Here is an 18,109-nt window from a genome sequence, read left to right as displayed (position 1 = left end):
CATTTAAAATGAAAACAAAAATATAAACTAACCATTTTGGAAGAGTTGTAGAATATATTCATGACTTTGTGATGGGGAAGAATTCCTTAAATACTCGAAGTATAAAATCCATGAAAGAAAAGATTGATTAATCTGATTATATTACAGTTAAAGTATTCTGTGCTTCGAAAGACATAATTGGAGGGATTTGGGGTTATGGCAGGATGAAGAAGTAGTTCTTCAAAAATAAGTATAACACTGGACAAAATTCTCAAAATTAATCACTTCAAGGCAGATAATGAATTGGAAAGCATTTATTCTTGAAATCTGCTAGATCTTTGGGTGTGAACAGCAGGGATGTGTGGTCTTCTCACTTGGAGCTGCTCCTATTTCTTACCAACCCAGCTTAGTTGGTAAGAATTTTAGTTTTTCCTGAGCTGGGCTAGCTGCAAAACCAGCAGCTTTGCTGCTAGAGGGAGGCAGCTGAATTCTGAGGGAAAAACTGGGGAAAACCCATAGCAGCTTGCTTGTCCAAGATTGCAACCTTAGTTGTGGTGAGGGATAGACCAGTCACAAACTTAATGGAGAGATCCGAAAATCAGAAAGCCATAGAAGAGCTGAAATGAACTTCCCACACATACCTGAGTGACTGCAAAACTATGACATGTTAGCAAGGGAGGCCCAAGAAAGTCTGGAGATAAATGCCAAGGGAAACCTGAGAACTGGTCACAAGTGTAAATGATTTCTCAATTCACACACATATCAAACAGCACAGGGTAAAAGCCTTTCCCAATCAAGCATAATCCCTGGCCACCTATGGGCTGGCCACTAAGCTATGCAGACATAGGGGGGACCTCTAGGAAGTCCGAATAAAATTAAGAATAAAAAATTTTAGCAGATACCTTAATGACTATACATCTTAGGGGAAACAGTTTCTCCACATCCCCACCAACACTTGGCATTGTTAATCTTCTTGATTATAGCCATTCTAGTGGGTATTAGTGTGATGTCATTGTGCTTTTAATTTACATTTCCTTATTGACTAATGATGCTGGGCATCCTTTCTTGTTTTTATTAGTCATTTACATGTCTTCCTTAGTGTGGTGTCTATTCAACTCATTTGCCCGTTTAAAAAATACATACACTGCTGGCGAGGATGAAAAACAGTCTGAACATTTTGTAAGATAGTTTGTCAGTTTCTTAAAAAGTTAAACATAGAATTAACTACAAGTCAGCAATTCCACTCTGAATATCTACCCAAAAGACATCAAAATATATATTGACCCAAAAATGTGTACACACATTTTCATAACATTATTCATAATGAAAGCTGGGAACAATAAAAATGATGGGTGGATAAACAAAATGTGGTATATCCATAAAACGGAATATTATCCAGCAATAAAAAACTACTGTTACATGCAACATCATGGGTGAACTTCTAAAACAGTATACTAGATGAAAAAAGCCAGACACAAAAAAAACATATATCATATACTTCCATTTATATGACATCTTTAGAAAAAGCTAAACTAGTGACTCAATGCAAATCAGTGATTACCTGGAGCTGGAGCTGAGACTGGGAGGCAAGACTGACTGAAAATGGGCAAAAGGTAACTCTTGGAGGTGACGAAAATGCCTTAAAATTGGATTGTAGCAATAGTTGTCTAATCGTAAATTTACTAAAACACATCAATCTGTACATTTATGATGAGCAAACTTTGTGGTATACAAATTATACTTCAACAGAACTTGGGATTTTTTTAGGCCATCATTGAAAAAGTAAGAAGTCCAGTTACAGATTGGGAGAAGATATTTGAAATTTATATAATCATAGAAGGATTAGAATTAAGAATATATGTGTTTGTGAGTAAGTATATATGTGAGTATATATAGACCCACAGACATAGAAAACAAACTTATGGTTACCAAAGGGGAAAGGGAAGGCAAGAGTGATAAATTAGGAGATTGGGATTAACATATACACACTACTATATATAAAATAGATAAACAACAAGGACCTACTGTATAGTATAGGGAACTCTACTCAATATTCTGTAATGACCTATAAAGGAAAAGAATCTGAAAAACAATATATATATAACAGAGAGAGAGAGAGAGATAAATAGATATAGATATATGACTGAATCACTGTGCCTTACACCTGAAACTAATACAACATTGTAAATCAACTACACTTCAATAAAAAAAATTCAAATTAAGAAAGTTGAAGATTAAGAAAAGAACATATATGTTTGTGAGTGAGTATATATGTGTGGGTATATATGTGTGGTATATGTATGCATATTTCATGATATATGTACATATATATGAATTCTTACAAATCAACTAGAAATAGAAAACACAATTTTGAAACAGAGGACGTGGAAAAATTATCAACAGGTAGTCCACAAAGAAAACCTGAATAAGCAATAATAAACATCTAAAAGACAATCAGTGTCATTGTAATCAAGAAAATATAGACTTAAAACTGCAATGAAGTACCAAACGGTGCCAGAAAAAAAATTTTTAATTTTGATCACTTCAAATGTTGGCAAGAATATGGAGTAACAAGAATTCTTAAACACTGCCGGAGAGACTATAAATAAGTACAGTCACTATGCAGAGCAATTTGGAATGTCTCATGATGTTGAAGATGTACACTCTTCATGACCCAGCTGCTCCATTTCTACACACACACACACACACACCAACACACACGTGAAATTTTCACACATATTCCATAAGAAAACATAAATAAGAATACTCATAATAATAGCTGTTTTTGGTGTCAGAGACCTGGATTAAATCTTACCTAAACCATTCATTCTCTGAGTAGCCTCAGGCAAAAGGTCTTTAAATCTCTCTTAGCTTTAATTTTTCCAATTATTAAAATGCAGGCAACCATACCTGCCCACCAGAAATATGGTGCAGATTAAAAGAAAAAAAAAAGGTTTATGAAGAATGTAGCACATTTGACACTTACTAAAACTTTAAGAACATTAGTTCCCATTTCTCCGTGTACTAAATGGATGTTTATATCCTAAATTGACTGGAGGGAATTCCTTGATTTTAAGAGAGGCAGGATCCTACAGTGAAGGCAAGTGTGCTGTTTCAAAATGTTTAAACTCCATTTCCTCTCTTTAGTGCCTTCCGAAAAGTACACCATGCCACACGTCCCAAAGGAAAAGAGTGTCATGGAAAGAGGGAGGCAGGGACACCGAAACAGTTACAAGCTTAGGAAACCATTGATTACAGCCTTTCCACCACCTGGATCTCAGTATGAGTTAAATATAATTATGCTTGTCTTAAAGTAGTGTTTGTGTCATATTCAAACGGGTCCACGTAGCTTCAAAGGGTAAATGTGCTTACATATGTTCAGTGGGATACACTGATGCCTGGTCCTTAAAAACTTGTAAGACCATCTCAGTTTATGTTGCTGGAAAAGACCACTTATGTTATGAGGGTCAGAGTAAATATCTTGGCCCTTTCTTTTTTAATTTTACAAGGAAGCTCATGGCAAAAGAGGTTAAAATGTGGTTAATTTATGAGTATGATGGAACATCCCCCTATTACAATGGACGTCAGCCTGGAAATCTGGTTGGTCTGGGTAAGCCCTAATTAAAAAAGAATTGTCTAAATGGACTTTCTAGACTCACGTCAGAACTGGGATCTACACAGAGCCAGCAGGAACTCTGAGTGGAGTAGAAAGCTGGATGGGAAGGGGAGAATCTCTGCTCTAATCCTGGCTTGGTTGCTAGCTTGCCGTGCTACCTGTGAAGCTGCCCCTTCACAGCTTTAGAGGTCTACACAGACTCAATGATCTGCCTGCTCAAGATCTAGGATTCTGAGGCTCATCACTTCTTTCTCAAACCCTGGTTATAGAACTGATCTTCTTCTAGGTCTATTAACACACCTTGAGAACAGAGAGACCTATACTGGACATAGAAGAAAGGACTGGGCAAAAATGAAGTATGGGAGACAGAGAATGAAAAGAGGAATTAGAAGGTGCATACAAATTAGAAATGCATAAAAATAGAAATGCATTTTAAAATGACATTGAATTGGAGTAGATACATTAAATCAAAATAATGCCTTCACAAGGTCATGGAGACATGAATGGACCTAGAGATTGTCATACTGAGTGAAGGAAGTCAGACAGAGAAAGACAAACATCATATGATATCGCTTAAATGTGGAACCGAAAAAAATGGTGCAAATGAACCTATTTACAAAACAGAAATAGAGTCAGACGTATTAAACAAACTTACAGTTACCAAGGGGGAAAGGGTGGGGGGAGGGATAAATTGGGAGAGTGGGACTGACATATACACACTACTATATATAAAACAGATAACTAATAAGAACCTGCTGTATAGCACAGGGAACTCTACTCAATACACTTTAATGAACTTTATGGGAATAGAATCTAAAAAAGAGTGGATATATGTATAACTGATTCACTTTGTTATACAGCAGAAACTAACACAACATTGTAAATCAACAATACTCCAATAAAAATTAATTTAAAAATATTCATGGAGTTATAAGGTTGGATACCTACTCTATAGTCAACTCTTGGACTAAGTAGCTGTGTGACTTTGAATCAGTCAGTTCCCTTCTCAGTCTCCATTTTCCCTCCTGTAAACCAAGGTGTTTGGGCCAGATGGTTTCCGAGCAAAATAATTTGATGAATTAAAGTAAGGGTGAATAGTACATAATGTATGTATAAACCTTGAGGGATCTGAGAGGAAGAAAGCCATGGTTACAAGTGGGCAGGGGTTCCATCCTACAGCCTCCCTGTTCTCCAGAAACCATGCCCTCCCTATCAGACTTCCCAGACTGTGCTGGCATCGCCAAAAGGCTGCTGGGAATTTCTCTGCAGAGCACTGTTCCTAAATGAACTCCCAGGAGATCGGGGGATGGAGGAGGGTGCCAGTTTAAAACAGGTCTGATATGATCCAGGACCTGATAGGGTTTCAGCTGCCTGCTTCTCTGGCAATTTGCAGAGAAATTAAAGAGATTCTTGTGGAGGTTAAATGGCTCAAGTCCTAGGGAGGGGACGCTGTTGCTCAGAAAGAAACACAAAGACGAGATTCATCTTGCTCAAGAATTATAAATAGAACAGTCAGATTAGATTCAGCAGAGGAATGGGGGCACCAAGAAGGAGCCAAGTTCTCTCCAAATAAAGAGGCAAGGCTCCAAAGACTCGCAAAGCAGGCTTTCAAAAGGGAAAAAAAGAAAAGATGGGAAGGAAGAAAACTTCAAAAAAAAAAAAAAACGGGCCTTTTCTTTTAACCCGCAACTTCTTTCAGGCAAGAAGACAAAATCATCAGTTCCTGAAAGAGAGATTGAAAGTCAATTATCACCCCATAAGGAGTCGTTCACTGTAAAAGGAATGAAAATAGTTTACTGCTCTATGGAAAATGCAAGCTGCTTCCAAACTTTAGGTTAAAAACTTGGCAAAGGGTGCTTGGCCTCCCTGTATATCTGTCTTGGAGATGTTTATCCAGCGGATGGAGATACTGAGATGGGTCTGGTCTTCAGGTTGGTTTTTTGTTCTGCATAAGGTTTCCATCAGATACAGTCTGCAAACTGGTGCAAGCCAGGAGGCTGCTGGAGGGAGGCCCTGATTTAACTGCAGCAGGCCCTGCCTACACCAGGACTCTGCTTTGTAAGAATAGAGCAGTAGTGCAGAGACCGCTGCAGGAAGCAGCACAGGGAGCTGGTGGAGTGCATACTTGCTCCCAACTCAAAAGACCTTCTTTCCAGGTCTGCTTCTAGCATTCAATGCCATGTGGTCTTAGACAAGTCACTCGACCTCTTGGAGCTACAGATTCCCCATCTGTTCATCAGTGAGGCTGGCTTCCACCTACATCTCGAAGTTGTTTGAAGGAAGTAATGTAAAATACAAGTTCTGTAGAAATGCCATCAGTAGTGTACATGGAAACAGATCCCTTCAAGGGGACCCTAAGTGCTTCCTACAAAACCACAGGTAATATGGGCTGCTCAATCACATTATAAATTTCCTGTTCTCCACCGGATGTAACCTAAATACTTCCAGTCTCTCCTCTTCTAAAAGGAAGTACATAGAGGCAATGAAACACAGAGATTAAGAGCATGGGTTTTGCATTAAGACAAACTAGAGTTTGAATCCCTCTTGTCTCACTCATTAGGTACATAACATTGGAAAATTTTTCTTAAACTATCTGTATCTCAGTTTACTTCACTGGAAAATGGGAATAATTCTGGCCTCCCAGGTTTGCTGTGATGATTCATAAAAAGCAAGAATGTGTGCAAACCACATAGCCTGTGCTCCAGAAAGTATGGTATGGTTTTTAATCATCGCCCAATATCATAGTCACCAATTTTACTGTCTTTGGATTAAATCAGGCAAGTACTCCTTGATTTACTCATATACCTCCAACTGCAATTTAAGTCTTATTTTGTTAAAAATATGTGTTTTATTCTTATTATAAAAATAATACATGAATATACTTCCACTTCCAGGAGGATGGAGTAGGCATACATTTCCCTATTCCTCCACTCAGTACAACTGAAAAGTGTGGGATATTATATATAAAACAAAGGTATAGACTCTGAAACGTGGAGAGAAGATGGAAGAGTGTCCAGTGACCTCAGGACCTAAAAAACAATGCAGCACTGAGTTCCTAAGTTTTCTTTTTGCTTCATATACCCCAGACTTGGAGCTGAAGAAGCCAGAGACTCAGAAATGGCAACAGGCACATTTTTTACTACCTGATACCTTCACTAGTGAATTCTACCAGCCATTTAAAGAACACCAATCCTTCTCAAGCTTTTCCAAAAACTTGAAAAGGAGGGAACATTTCCTAACCCATTCTATGAGGGCAATGTTAGCATTGCCCTGATAACAGAGCCAGACGAAGACACTACAAAATTATAAACTAATATCCCTTTTGAACATTAATGCAAAATCCTCAAAAAAATACTAGCAAACTGAATTCAGCAGCATACTAAAAGGATTATATACTATGGCCAAGTTGGATTTATTTCTGGAATACGAGGACAGTTCAACATACAAAAATCAATGTAAAGCACCACATTAATGGAGTGAAGGAAAAGAAATATGTGATCATCTCAATTGATGCAGAAAAAGCATCTGACAAAATTCAATACACTTTCACGATAAAAACACTCAACAATTAAGGAATAGAAGGAAACTACCTCAACATACTAAAAGCTACATATGAAAAACCCACCATGAGTATCATACTCAATGATGAAAGACTGAAAGGTTTTCTTCTAAGATCAGGAATAAGACAAGAATGCCCACTTTACCACTTCTATTCAACATAGTACTGGAAGTTCCAACCAGAGCAATTAGGCTAGAAAAAGAAATTAAAGACATCCAAATTGGAAAGAAAAAAAGTAAATTTATCTCCATTCACAGATGCTATTTTATACATATAAAATCCTAAACATTCCACACCAAAATAAAACTGTTAGAATAAATTAATTCAGCAAAGTAGTAGGATACAAAATCAACATGCAAAAATCACTTGCATTTCTATACATGAACAATGAACAATCTGAAAAGGAAGTTAAGACAACAATTATATTTACTATAGCATCAAAAAGAATAAAATGTTTAGGAATTACCTAAGGATGTAAAAGACTTATACAATGAAAACTACAAAACATTGCCTAAAGAAATTAAAGAAGAGATAAATAAATGCAAAGATGTTCCATGTTCATGGGTTGGAAGACAATACTTTTAAGATGTCAATATTACCCAAAGCAGTCTACAAATTCAATGCAATCTCTCTCAAAATCCCAACAATGTTTTTTGCAGAAATACAAAAACCCATCCTAAAATTCACATGAAATCTTAAGGGACTCCAAATAGTCAACAACCTTGAAAAAGAACAACAAAGTTGGAAGACTCACATTTCCTGATTTCAAAACTTACTACATACAAATTTGAGCACTTAGATGAAATGAATCAATTCGTTGAGAAACAGAGACAACCACGACTCATCTAATGTGAAAGAGATAATTTGAATATCCCTATAATATTAAGGAAGTTGAATTTATAACCAAGAACCGCCCCCCCCAAATAAGTCTCTGGGCCCACATAGTTTCACTAAAGAATTCTACCAGACAGTTAAAGAAGAATTAACATCAATTCTACACAATCTCTTCCAGAAAATGTAAGAGGAGAGGACACTTCACAATTTATTCTGTGAAACTAATATTACCCTGATCCCAAACTCAGCCAAAGACAGTACAAAAAAGATACGAACACAAAAATTCTTAACAAAAAGTTATTAAATATAATTCAGAAATTACAAAAAGAATTAAACACCATGGCTAAATGGAATTTGTTCCAGATATGCAAGGCTGGTTCAATTTCCAAATTATCAATCCATGTTATTCATCATATTAATGGGGAAAAGCAGTAAAATCACATGATAATATCAATCAATGCATAAAAAGCATTTGATAAAAATTCAATATCCATTTATAATTTTTTTAAAACTCTCGGAAGAAAATAGGGTTAGGGGAACTTTAGAAACTTGATAAAGACCATCTACAACAAACCTATGACTAACATTACATTTAATAGTGAAAGACAGTGCTTTTCTTCTAAGATCAGGAATAAAGTAAGGATATCTACTCTCCAGTCTTAATCAATATAGTGCTGTAAGTTCTAAATAATACAATAGGCAAGAAAAGGAAATAAAAGACATACAAATTGGAAAGGAAAAAGTAAAATTGTCCGTATTTGTAGGTAGCACGCTTGTCTGTATAGGAAATTTCAAGAGATCTACTGAAGGAACTCCTAGAATAAGTGAGTTCAGCAACATTGCAGAATACAAAATAAACATAAATTTATACACATATATAACATATATAAATTTATTTTTATATTTCTATACACTAGCAATGAACACTTGGGCACCAAAATTACAGTACCATTTCAATCACTCAGAAAAATTAAATACTTGTGTGTAAATTTAACAAAACATGTTCAGAACTTGTATGCTAACAATGATGGAAGACATCAAATAAAATCTAAATAAATGAAGTAATATACTGTATTCATGGATTGGAAGACTTAACATAGTAAAAGATATCATTTATTCCCAAATTTATACATAGGTTCAGTGCAGTTCCTATCAAAACTATAGAAAACTTTTTTTTATAGATATAGACAAGATTATTCTAAAATTTATGTGGAAAGGCAAACTAAAATAGGTAAAACCATTGTGAAAAATGGGACTGAAGTAAAAGGAACACAGTCTATCTGATTTCAGAACTTTCTATATAGAAGCCACAGTAACCAAAAGTGTGTGGTACTGGCAGAGGAATGGACACATAGATCAATGGAATAGACTTACACGAGCGTGCCCAGCTGATTTTTGACAAAGGTGCAAAAGCAATTCAGTGGTGGAAAGACTGGCTTTTCAATAAACAGTGCTGAAACAATTAGACATCTATAGGCAAGAAAGAGAAGGAGAAGAAGGAGAGGAGAAGAGGAGGAGGAGGTAAAGAAGGAGAGCCTTGACCTAAGTCTCACTCCCTAAACAAAAATGAAGTCAAAATGGATCAAACATAAAAAACAAAACTATAATTTCTTTAAAAAAATAGGAGAAAATCTTTGGGACCCAGGGCTAGGAAAATAGATCCCAAACTTGACACCAAAAGCACAATCTGTGAAAGGCAAAATTGATAAATTCATAAATATTTACTGAAGCTTTATTAGTAATAGTGTAAAACTGGAAACAACCCAGATATCCTTCAACAGTAAATGGTTACACAACTTGTGGTACATCCATACTGTGGAATACTACTCAACAATTTAAAAAAGAATGAATTACTGATACACACAAAAACATGAATCTCCAGAGCATTACCTATTGTAGGATTCTGTGTATATAAATTCTGAATATGAGAAAATTACAGAAATGGAGAACAGATCAGTGGTTACCAGAGGTTAAGGAGGGGAGGATAGTGAGTATGGATATAAAAGGGCAGCATGAGAGATTCTTGGGGTGATGGAATCTTGGCTGTATCAACGTTAGCATCCTGGTCGTGATACTGCACTATAGCTTTGTGAGATGTTACCTTTGGGGGAAAATGGACCAAGGGTACATGGGATCACTCTGTATTATTTCTTGCAACTGCATGTGCATCTACAATTATCTCAAAATTAAAAGTTTGATTTTTTCAAAGTAATAGTAATTTTAGAAAATCTGGACTACACAGACAGACACACACAGAAAAATAACAAAAATCATGTATATCGTCCCCACTAAGAGATAACCACTTTTTAATCCTTAAGCATATCTAACCAAAGTTTTAAAAATCTAAGCATGAATAATTTCAAAGAAAGGTAACTCCTATTCAATGGAAGGATCCCATGCCCCACCTCCTCAGCATGAAAATTATTTTACTTCAGAAACTCCTTCTTCTCCTACAATGGCCTGTATTAGTCAGGGTCCTCCAGAGAAACAGAACTAGTAGGTAGATAGATACAGGTGACCCTTGAATAACACGGTTGCACAACCAAGGATACAGAGGGCCAGCTGCAAAGTTATAGGCAGATTTTCCGTGCCCCTAACCCCTACGTTGTTCAAGGGTCAACTGTATATATAAAATAAGGCAATTCAAAAGGCAGCAGTTCCCAAACCCAAGAATAGCCAGTGTTTTGGTCTGAGCTCAAGTCCAAAGGCAGGAAAAGACCAATGCCCCAGCTCCAGGCAGTGGGGCAGAAGGAGTTCCCTCTCTTACTTGTGGGAGGGTCAGCCCTTTTGTTCTATTCAGGCCTTCAACTGTTTGGATGAGGCCCACCCATATTAGGAAGAGCAATTTGATTTACTTAGTCTAGTGATTCAAATGTTAATCTCATCCAGAAACACCCTCACAGACACACCCAGAATAACGTGTGACTTGGCCCAGTCAAGTTGACACATAAAATGGCCTGATGCTACTCTCTGTCCCACCAGTGAACTGCCAACCCCGCTCTCCCAACTCTAGCTAATTTCCTGAGATCATAGCAGTGGTGCTGTAGACCTTGGCTGTGGTATTTTTCAGCCAAATATCTGACATCTGGAATGCATCTCGAGAGAGAGTTACTAAGTGGTGGTACCAGGGAGGGTAAAATACCCCACAGGGAATGGGCTATTAGTTTTGTGATGTACGAGTTGAGTGAGGTGGAACAGCAGGCAAGTCATGGTGGGGGCGTGCACGTGTGCACACACGCACACACACACACACACACACACACCCCGAAAGGGACCTTGTGGGCTGTTATGATAGTTGTTTACTCACTTGTTTGGCAGTGAACAAGTCGGTCTGGGTGGTGCAGACCAATATTGAGACATTTTAGACAGGTCTATTCTGCAGAAAAGTACTGCCCTTCCTGCTGCCACTCTGTGCCTCAACTTCTCCAACTTTAAAATGGGCATCTTTGATTTGTCTTTGGTTCATGGAGGTATTAAGAAGTATGGTGATGTCTCTACATCCCTTCAACTCCTTACAAAAAACCTGCATAAATAAATCAAAGGCCACTGTGTAAGAAACAATTTCTAGTTCATTTACCATCCAGATCCTTATGAGACTCTGTAAATATTTAATAAAAGTAGACAAATGGCTGGCAACATGAGGATTCAGCTTGCAACAGAGTTCTAAAAGAAAAGAACTCATAGAAAACTAAGACTCAGATGGAACACCTGATAAAGGCATTCTATTTTGGCCATACATTTCCACTGCTCTAGAGAACAACTTCCCAAAGGCATATTTTTCATCACACATGCAACTACGCTATGGCCCAGCAATTCTACTGCTGGAATTCACCCAAAATAAAAAACAACATATGTCCACAAAAAGACTTACACAAATATATTAATAGCAGCCTTACTCATAGTAGCCAAAATCCAGAAACAACCTAAATGTCAGTTAACAGGTAAATGGATAAACAGATTGTGGTATATTCATACAACAGCAGAGTTCTTAGGAATATAACAGAACTACACAATAATACAACACAGCACACAATAAAAAGGATTACATGAACTACTAATATAGGTAGCACATGAATGGATCCTGAAAGCATTACGCGGAGCCCAAGAAACCAGGCACAAAAGAGTATATACTGCATAATTCCACTTATACAAAGTTGGGAACAGCCAAAACTAATCTATTGTGAGAGAAATCAGAACAGGAGTGTGTCTGGCAGTGGGAATGGGGTTAGAGATAGTGGGAAAGTAAATAACCGGAAAGAGAAGTGAAGGCATTTTCTGAGATAATGGAGATGTTTTCTATCTTGTTTGGGGGCGGTGGTTTCACAGGTGTACAGAATGACGGAACTCATCAGACTGAACACTTCAGATCTGTTCATACTATTGTATGTAAATTATGTCTTAATAAATAAATAGGTTTTAAAAAATTGTTGGACCCACCCATATCCAGGGGCAGGGAAACTTTATCCCCACCAAATAAATTATGAATGGGCAGTGGGAAACAAAATACAGTTCTGTTTTGATCACATCCTTTGATTGTGCTTGTTGAAGATATCAGTTAAGCACACTACTTATTTTGTCCAAGAAAGGCGGAAAGGAAGGAAGAAAGGAGATGTCTGACACCCTCCCTGACTTTTCCTGTTTAATATACTTACTTCCGTCCCCCTCAACTCCATTGTTGTAGCCATTGAATATTTCCACCCCTTCCTCCATCCCAGGTGCCTGATGCTCTCATGGGTGGCCCTGGGGTGGTTGGCTGAGTGGGGAGAAAGGCCTAGAACAGCTGGATGATGACACACAAGACAGTACGTAATTAAGGGTTGATTTACATGGTAACTGTGTCAAAATTAGAGACAAATTTCTCAAAGGGGAGCTGGGGAAAGCTTCACTGAGGCAATGCGGTGAGTGTACTTTTAAAAACTGGGAGAATTGTAATCAGTGGAGACACAAAGGAACGCAATTTCATAAGGGGGATCATAACCAAAGGTGCAGAATCAGAAAAGCACCAAGCATGTTGGGGAAATAAAAAGGATGAATGATAACTACTATTTGTTGAATATCTTTGCTTTGCCACCAATAGATGTAAGCATTTATTTCCTTCTGTAAACTTTAGGACAGCTCCTCATTACACAGATAAGAAGAGGAGGACAGAGGGGAACCGGGGAACTTCCTCAACAAATGCAGAGTTGGACTTTGACTCCTGGTTCATAGCTCATATACGCGCAAACTACACCTAAACACCATTGCCCAGGTCCATGCAGATGAGGCTGCAACAAGGGTCTTCAGGCCTTTGTAGTAAAAGAAAGGATATCAATTAACTAGTTAATTAAAACAGTGCTAAGAGGTTGTTTAGAAATATTTAGGTGCTATAGATTGAAAACTTGGGGGACCAGAACATAGAAGACCTTGAGTAACAAGTTTAGGAGCATCCATTTTATTACAGGTACAGAGAAATCATTTCAGTTCTTCGAGCAAAACCATGAGAATGTGGAAGAAGATGGTTCTGGCTGCGATGAACAGGTCGAGCTAGGCAGGACCAACAGCAGGAAAAACAGGTAAGAGGATATCAGAATACTGTGCTAGTTCAAACAAGGGACCATTCCAAGGTCTATATTAAGGGACGGTAATGAGAAGGGGAAAAAAAAGTATTCAAGGGACATCATAAAAGAAATATGGTCAAGGCCTGGTGTCTAATAGGATGAAGGGCTGAGCAAAACGAGCTAGGAAAAGAGAAGAGGGTTCCAGGGGTCAAGCCTTGGTCCTAGGAGAATGTCATTTCTGTTACGGAAGTCAGGAAGGAGAGCTGAAAGGAGGGGAGAGTGATCAGCTCATCAGGAAATTTAGGGTTTGGGATCTGGTGGGACCCACAGACAAAGTGAGATTTGCCTGTCAGTGGTAGACGAAGGGGGATTGAGATCAGAAAACCAAGCTTTGGGCATTAGAGCCACCTGGTTAAGTGCTTGGACTCAAGTCAGAGCAGACCAGGATTTGACACCTACTAGCTCTCTTAGCCTCAGTTCTTCGTATAACAATGAAATAATTAATGTACCTGTTTCACAGGGTTGATGGGAGGATTAAAATGCATAATAAGGGGACTTCCCTGGTGGTGCAGTGGTTGGGAATCCGCCTGCCAAGGCAGGGGACATGGGTTCAATCCCTGAGCCGGGAAGATCCCACATACCATGGAGCAACTAAGCCCACGTGTCACAACTAGTGAGCCTGCGCTCTAGAGCCCACGAGCCACAACTACTGAGCCCATGTGCTGCAACTACTGAAGCCTGCGTGCCTAGAGCCCATGCTCGGCAACAAGAGAAGCCACCCAATGAGAAGCCCGCACACCTCAACGAAGAGTAACCCCTGCTCGCCGCAACTAGAGAAAGCCTGCGTGCAGCAACAAAGACCCAACGCAGCCAAAAAAAAGCACAGTAAGTACTCCATAAATGTCAGCTCTGGCTATGGAGGCATGCATATAATTGGGGAGAAAGAAGAGGAAGGGAGGCCTGGAAGACCCAGAGGAGGAAGAATCAGAGAAATTTGGAAAAGACTTAGCGCCATGTGACATATGCCCAGAGGGTCTTAAGGAGAGATTGATAAACAAAGGAGGATGGGGACAGAATGGACTACTGACAGTGACAATCAGGAGACTAAAGGAAGCAAAAATCAGGCTTCAGGGGGTTCGAGGGACACTGGATAATGTCCCAGTGGAGACAAATCAGAAGAGTAGTAAAAGGAAAGAGAGACCTAGAAAAGATACTAGAAAAAGAGCAAACTCAAGTGAAGATTTATTTTCAATATCAAGAAGGCTGGACTATGAATGAAAGCAGAAGTAAACCAAGTAAATTCCAGTGAAAAAAGAAATATAAAATATACTTAGGAGAGGGACTTCCCTGGTGGTCCAGTGGCTAAGACTCCGCACTCCCAATGCAGAGGGCCCGGGTTTGATCCGTGGTCAGGGAACTAGATCCCACACGCCGCAACTAAAAGATCCCACGCACCGCAACTAAAGAGCTTGCATGTGGCAACAAAGATCCTGCATGTTGCAACTAAGACCCGGTGCAGGCAAATAAATAATATAAATAAATACATTAAAAAATATATATATATATATACCACATACTTAGGAGAAAAATGATAATGAAGGGACAAAACTCCAGATGGAAGCAGAGTGTAACGCAGTCAAGAAGAGACATGGGTGAATTAGCCTGGGAGATAAAGGGGGAAATCTCTTATCTGCAGAGGATGTAGAAGAAACAAAGAGAGAATGAGGTGTAAGAAGGAAAAAGGACTTTGGTGCTCTGGGGTTCTGTGTATGGGGGAAAAGATTTGACCCCAAGGTTAAACCACACCAGTCCTTTGGATTCCCCTGTGATAAGCAAAGCTAGTGGCTTCAGGCCACACGGAAGGAAGCCAACCACACTCCTCATTCCCACTGGACCCCGACTTGAATATACACGCATGGTCTTACTGTCTAAGGGAGAACATATGTGTTCCATACCGGTATATGGAATCCACACAGGCTGTTCTAGGAGCTTCTCTCCATCGTCGCCTCTCCAAAGTATTGTTCCAGATGCCTAACAGCAAGGATTGCCGAGTAGTCCCCTAACACCACAGTAGAAGTTGAAAAGTGGAGATCGTAGACTTGGTGAGGGACCTGCCTCCACTGAGCTCCCTCCGGATCAATGATTTCTGTGGAAATTGTAAATGCCCCCATTCTCTGATGTATGTGGCTTTGAAGCCTTAGTCTCACAGGGGCCTAATTCAACATTTGGCAATCCATTGGAGTATGTGGTACTTGGCATTTTCATGGCTTCATTATTTAAAGGGCAATTCATTATGTGCAATGGAAACAAATAAAACTCTATTTCTGACATTTCTAAATCTGAACCCTGAACTCTCAATAAACCTTCCAGTTTCAAAATAATTATTTAAGCAAAGCCCTGGCATATTCACTCTAAACCACTGAGCAGTGCTCTTAATGGTTGGTGATGCAATCTCCAGTGCAGAGACTTGAGTATTCGAACTTCCCTGCAGAATATTAAATAGTCCCCTTCTCTGCAACCCGTTAAAGGCAATCTTGTCCTCACAGGCCTCAATCAAATTTGCACAGCAATTAGTCCTGCACAGGGTCTGATACATTTCTTAATTATAAAACAACTTTGTACCCTATTGGCCCTTTCAGATGGGTTAAGAGAACATTAATTACCTCCTCCTGAGACATCAAAGAGGTTTTTTTTTTTTTAATTCCCACCTTAGGGATGAATAAAGCAAGATGTAGAGAGGAGCTAACATCCATTGAGCACCTACTACGTGTTAGGCTTTATTTGGGGTGATTTACACACGTGGGAATAAGCCCACGGGTAAACTATTAACCCTGTTTTGCCAATGAGAAAACACATTCAGAAAAGTCAGATTACCTGTCGTGGTCACACGGCTAGTAAGTCTGCCGGCCTGAAAGTCCAGTTTGGGATCATGGTGCCTCTGGAGGGTGATTCCCCTGATCTTTTCTTTCTTTTTTTAAATTATTACCCATCAGGCACTTTTGAGATCCTTCTGTATACCAGACCGTGTGCTAGGTACAGCGAAAAATAAATTGACTGGGTCCCGGAGCAGACAAGAAACAAACAACTGCTCTATGGTGCTTACGTGATCAAACCAGCCAGAGAGCTGGGGGCGGACAGAGCAGGGAGCCACGAACTCAGCCTGGTGGGTGCAGCCCGGAGAGTTCACACACTCCAAGGTCGGGAGGGACCCAAATCCCCTGGAAATCGCCGCCTCTCCCTTTCATCCCAGTCTTAGGCATCACACAGGGAAGGAAGTTGAAACATAAAAATAACCAGCCCCGCCAGCAAAAGCACCTAGGCATTCTCAGGCCACTGGCCTTGGTATCAGAACATGCCAACCGCTTTCTTCTCCTCCTCTGACTCAGGCAACCAACCCAGCCCCATGCCCTCCGCAGCCTCCCTCCCCCACCTCCAGCCGATCCAGATTTTTTTCATCATAATCTTCCTAAATGGCACATTTCATAAGACCTTCAGGAAAAAGTCAGGAAATGAGGTTTAGAGGAAGACGGAGGAGGGTAGGGGGCCTGGAGGGCGGAGGGCAGAGGGAAGCAAACTCCAGGAGAGCAAGTCTTCCATTATCACGACCTGTTAGGCGACGTCCTCCCCCTCGCCCTGCGGCACCCTCTTGCTGGATGCGCGCCATCCACGGGGCTAATGAGCAGAGCGCAGGAGATAACTAATCCTAATGCAATTACCGCTCGCCAGTACACTGATAGGTTTGAGGTGCTCCCCGCGTGCCCCACAGCCGGAGACAGGCTCGTGCAGATGTGCCTGAACCTCCCGTCCGAGACGCTTTGACAGCTGTATACAGTCGCGGGCCCCCTCCCCCTGACAGCATCCCGGGAGAGTGATCTTTTCCCAGCGAGTCCCCAAGCAGCCTGTCGGAGGTGAAATGAAATCTTAGCAGCTTGGGGGAAGCCCGGGTCGGGCCGTGCACAATCGCTGCTATTTCCAGGGCGGTGATGGAAAGAGCCAGAGACGCAGGCCCCTGCTCTCGGCCGCTCCTCCACCCGCGCCGCTTCCTAAGAGCTTACGGGGAGTTTCAACTGCAGTGAAAAATTATAGCGCGCGGGCCGGGCCCTCTCCTGGCCGAGTTCCCGCTCCCGTGATAGGGGGATGGTTTGCAGCACACATGTTCCTTTGTTTGGCCCGACCACGTGCTCTGTTTGCACAGCAGCATGTGGTACCACTGGAGGAAATCGAACCAACACTGAAAGTTCAAGGAACAGCCAAGCTCTGCTGGGAAGCGGCTGGGCTGGGGCCGGGGTGAAATGATGGCGCAGGAGACGGGCCGACTCCATCCCCCTCCCGGGAGAAGCACCGGGTGGAGGCTGCGGAGGGGGGCGGGGGGCGGGTAAAGGCTCTTCTGGAAAAAAGGGACTGCAGGTTTAAGTGGACTCTGACGATGATAATAATCTCTTGTATTTGAAAGAGCTTTATAGTTGATAAAGCTTTCTGGGAACTTTTATCTCATTTAATCCTTACAAAAACATATGATGCTAAAGTGCCTCTCCTAATTGGGGTAAAGAGGGAGAGGGGAAGGGCTGGTGCCCCTGAACCCCT

Source organism: Delphinapterus leucas, chromosome 7 (assembly GCF_059928025.1).
Source record: "Delphinapterus leucas isolate spDelLeu-1000000601 "Yukka" chromosome 7, BTC_Dleu_Yukka2, whole genome shotgun sequence".
Lineage (NCBI taxonomy): Eukaryota > Metazoa > Chordata > Mammalia > Artiodactyla > Monodontidae > Delphinapterus > Delphinapterus leucas.
The sequence above is the reverse complement of the archived record's forward strand: the minus strand, read 5'-3'. Positions refer to the sequence as shown.